The sequence below is a fragment of the Hylobates moloch genome, unplaced genomic scaffold (assembly GCF_009828535.3).
Source record: "Hylobates moloch isolate HMO894 unplaced genomic scaffold, HMol_V3 SCAFFOLD_5, whole genome shotgun sequence".
NCBI lineage: Eukaryota > Metazoa > Chordata > Mammalia > Primates > Hylobatidae > Hylobates > Hylobates moloch.
Window position 1 is genome coordinate 138,494,926 of NW_026652280.1, and position 5,121 is coordinate 138,500,046.

The window sequence follows — 5,121 nt, forward strand, 5'->3', positions numbered from 1 at the left end:
GTCCCTACTCTTTCTATTTATCCACACATATCAGTCAGGAGATTATGATTTAGACAAATGGCTGTTAAGAGTGGATACAACATCAAAAGTGCTTAAGCCTTAAAGATGTTTTAATATCATCAGGGCATTCTTTCTTGCAGCTCTCACCTCTGTGAATGATAAACAACTTATTTCTTAATTTTCTTAAAATCCCTTGGTAAAAATAATCGACTTTAAATTGATATTTACAAACACATACATTTGAAATTATTTCAGGAGTTAATTTTCATATGACACCTCATTTGCTAATGCACAATACTGCCCCTATCAGCACAGAGTATTACAAGGCTTTCCAGTCAAATGGGAGCAAGCAGCTGGAGGGATTAAGGCTAGTATTTATACCTTAATTCCCTGGGCTGCAGTGTTAACCCAGAAATATCTCATATGAATATCACTTGGCTTCAGGGCGCAGTCATACCAGGCATTCTCAGTTAATTTCACTATTTGATAAAGAGTCAAGAATGACTTAACCCAGGTCCTTCCACAGGGATTTTTCTTCCAATTCATACTCATTGTTATGGGCTTGATAAGTTCTTCTCAATGATTATGATCCATTATACTTATATATTACTGTCAGTAATTGTATATGAGAATATATTCATGGATGCCCACCTGTGCCAAATGAGAAGGGTTGCAGGCTTATTTTCCCAGGTGATTTTTCTGAAAAGCTATTTTTTCTGCTTTAGAGTCAGCATGTGGATCAGTAAGCGTGAAAGGCTCTTTTTTTCTCTTTTCTCTTCCCGTTCTCTGTTTCTACCTGCTTGGTGAGCGATGGTACCACAGTGTGAGTGGAGACCCTCTGCAATCTCAGCCCTAAGCACTTTGATACATTGTAACTCACCATTTTTCCCTCTTAAAAGTCTTTCTGTACTAAATTATAAATGTCAATAGAATGTTAGGAGCAAAACACATCAATTTATGTTATTTTGTTTTCGAAGACTTTATAGGAGATTGCGATTGTTTTGGGGAGAGAAGGAAAATAAGAGGAGTATTGTTTTTCATTTTGATTTCATGTTAACCAATATTTTTCCTTTGGGTAAAATTAAAATATATTTTTTCCTGAATCTTGACCAAGATATATATATTTTTTAACATCTGGCATTCTAGGGTATACATCCAACTTCTTCCAAGAGTCAGGCCAATCCCCACCATCATCTGTTAGCACTTGCTTATGATGAAAAATTCAAGCTCAGGAATAAATACTTTCTCTTTGCTTTTTCTCTCAAAGGAAGAAAAGTGAATTTTGTTCTATAAACCTGAGAAATATATAGAGAAACCCAACCATTGGGTGAAATCCAATAGGTGATAATGTCATAAATCAACAGAAAGAAATGAAATAAATGATGAGGCTGTTAAATATTGGAGAGACTGACTAAATAAATTAATGAACAAAGTCTAGTAAGAACTATGACAAGGTTCCATTAGTACATCAGAGAAACCAATGAGATCCCAGTCATGGCAAACAGTTATTCTGTTTCTGTTGAGCCATGATAATTATGCTAACCCTAAAACGAAAGGGCTATGAGAATGCAGTATTGGCTAAAAATTGAAGCTTTGGAATGATTACTTCTTGAAAGCATAATCTCATTCTTTGAATATTCATGAAACCAAGAAATTGAACAACCAATTTTTTGAGTTGATTTTCGTGCTCTTTTTTGTCCAAATTGAGTTAGATAATTTTAAAAATACATGAACATATTGCACTTAAAATATTATAGGACATAATACAGTAAACTAAAGTCACCTTTAATTTCAGAGGTAACCATGTTCTGAGTTTGCATGTATTCTTCCAATCCTTTTTTGTTCCCTAATCCCATGGCTTTGTGTTATGCCCTTTTGACTAAAAGTGTAAGTATAATTTTGGTAATATCATTGATTTTCAGGTGTGGCCTGTAGAATAGGTCTCATTACTTTAAAGTCACATCTTGTATAATTCATTTTTGTAATTCTGTTTAGTATTTCCCCAGGCCTTCCAATACTTAAAAAGAAACACACAACAGGGGAATAACTCCTGAGGCAGCACTCAGATGGTAGGAATTCTACAATCACTTATTAAATTGGCCTCCTAAATCCTGAGCGGGTTTAGTAAAATGGAATTTCAAAGAACTTCACGATGTATTGAATACCATTTTACTTAAAAGAAAACTGGAGTTCAGAAAATGAGATCTACTGGGGCTCCTATGGGAAGCCTCCTTTTTCTTCTACCTTTCCTTACCTCCCTCTTCTCTTAACTCTCTTGAAAAAAAAAAAAGGGAAGAAGAGTCAATCATCGAACTAAAGAAATCATTCAGGCCTTTGTTCTTGCTTACTTGACTTTAGCCACTAGACTCCTTTATGATGCAGCTTGGTCAGAGAGTTATTATTAGGATTTATAAGTAGTCCCATGATAGACTTAGATTTTTTAGGCGTTTATAACTGTCATAAAAATTTAGTGTGGCATGCAAGGTCTCAACCTGGCAGTAAATTTTGCAATAATACCTCTCCATACTGTAAGAAAGTTATTTGCCCATCTTCAAGGGATTGGGCAGAGGGTGGAACAGGACAAGAATTTTACCATATTAGAAAAATTTGACACTGAGAGAAAGAAGGTGGCTTACTTTGCACAAAGTGTTGTAAGTACCACGAGAAATGGTACTATATACGAGAATAGATTAGAACCCAGGACAGCTTCCGCATTTACCACCTATCTCACCTTTGGCAAATTATGTAACCTCTCTGGTCCAAAACTTTTTATTTGCACAATGGGAATAATAATAGTAACCACCTTATAAGTCGTTACCTTGTATTGGATCATTTTTGGAGTAGTGCCAGGCATTTAAAAAACTATGTTTGCTACTTAATATTTTCTTAGAGGGCTGGCTAAATTCTCTAAATTCTCGTCTAGACTTCATCACTGATAATGAAGTACTGTTTTGAAGTATCTAGAAAAAACATAAAATATAATTATTATAGTCATTATGCACCACATGTAGTCAAACAGTGACTATGAGTCACTTATAGTACTTCTCTCTTCACAGTACCAGGACAAGAAGCAGAATTCTTTGGGATTACAGAAAGAGAAATAAAGAAAAATTTGAATCCCAGGTGAGATAGAGTATGCACACTGGAGGGAAAGGTGGCCTCTTTAAGAAAAATTATGGCTTTCTTCTTGCTTGACTTGAGTCTCAAGCAGATGTTAGCCTCGGATCTTATTTTCCAAAAGGTCTTATCATTTAGGATTAGATACGTTTGACTCTGCAGAAAATCTAAAGGTTCTTCTAAACAACTTTTCCCAAAGAAGAATCTGTTTAGTGAGTAGACAGAGCACTTTCCTTGTAGCCCCATAGCATTCTGCTTCTTATAAGAAGCTGCCCTATGAGCTCTGTGACTGTTGACTGACATCCTCTTTTCTCAAGATCACATGAAATTTTTACCAATACATATAGGAAGCGAGAGGGTCAGAGCATAATGCTCATGTTTTCCACATTTGAATGGTGCCTGTTTCCTTTTTTCTCTCTTCTAACCCAGCGATTTGCATTTGTATGCATGTGTGTGAATCTGTTTGTAGATGGTGTACTTATTTTTATAGTGAGATTACCAGGTGAGGGGAAAGAGAACTAAATATTGAGTACTTATTATGTTCTAGGCCTCCTAGGCCTGTTCTGAGGACATTACACATGATCTCTTTGATTCTCACAATAATTTTGAGAGATAAATATGATTATTCCAATTAAAAGAAGAGAAAACTGAGGTTCAGATACATTAAACTTGCAGAGCTGGCAAGAAATGGAACCTACAGTTGAGCATAGGCTTGACTTCAAAACCGATGATATTGCTCATCCTCAAGAACCAGTTTCTGAAGTGTAAATAGCTCTAGGAGTGAAGAAGTTGCTAAGTCCTAGAAATAGCCATAGAAAATGGAAATAGGTAGAATTTGTTTCTAAGTCTCATGTTCGTCTCCCTATTATCATCCTTCTCAGTTATCTACCCTGATTACCTCTTTTCTAATTCTGTGCTAAGCTCACCAAATCAAAATTCAGTGTTTCTTCAAAACCTGATTGTCTAAGTCTCATACATCATGGCCGTGCTTGGTCACAACAGCTAACCTGATGGATCCATTTATACTAAATATATTGATCTCAAATAGCAGTGACATATTTTTGACCCATCCAGCCTACTCTGCTGCTTCCCAACACCATCAGAACATTTTAACAGTGAGCTTGCCAGAATGAATTTAAAACCGACATGAAACAGAGGCAGAAAATTGTTTATGCATTTCCCCATAAACAAGTTTAACAATAATCAGTGTGGTGCTATTTCCTCTTCATTTTTCCTGAGCCAATGACAAGTTTCTATTTGAAACTTTTTGAGGTTGAAGACTGCCGACTTCTATGTTCAGCTCACATTTAGCACTTTTGTCCTTCTCCATTCTCTTCCCTTATTGTGAATTTGAGCACAGCCCTCAATCCCAGTAGATTATAGATATGTCAGTAGACTGGGTTTGGTTGTTTTATTGTCCTTTAGTCTTTACTTTCAGCATCAGTGCCCTGAATGAGTGAAGCACAGGGCAGACCTATGGTATTTCAAGGCCGAAATCCCTAAGTTCAAATTCTTGCTCTACTATTTATTAACAGTATAATCATAGGAAGATTATCAGCATCTTTGAGTTTCAATTTCCTCATCTGTAAAATAGAATGAATAATAACACATAGCTCATGAAGTTGCGAAGATTCAATGCAACAATTCATGTAAACACTTCATACAGTATCTAGTACATAATCACTTATCATTATTATTTCTGGAAAAACTTGAAATTGTTAAAGCTAGCAGCATCGTACGAGTGGAACTGAGATTTGAGAAGTTTGAAGTAGAGCATTGAGCATCACATGAAATGTAGATTAATTTTTCATTTCTAAATCTTAGCTCCAGCTTATTCAACTTGTAATCTAGTTTTATTTCATGAAGAGAACTTATAAAAATCATATCAATTCTTGGCCTAAATTAATTGGTTACCATCCATGTAGTCACATTCACAAATACCTACCGCATACTTACTATTTACCCAAGTGTTTTATCAGAGAAATTAGTCTCAAAAGGTTAGTA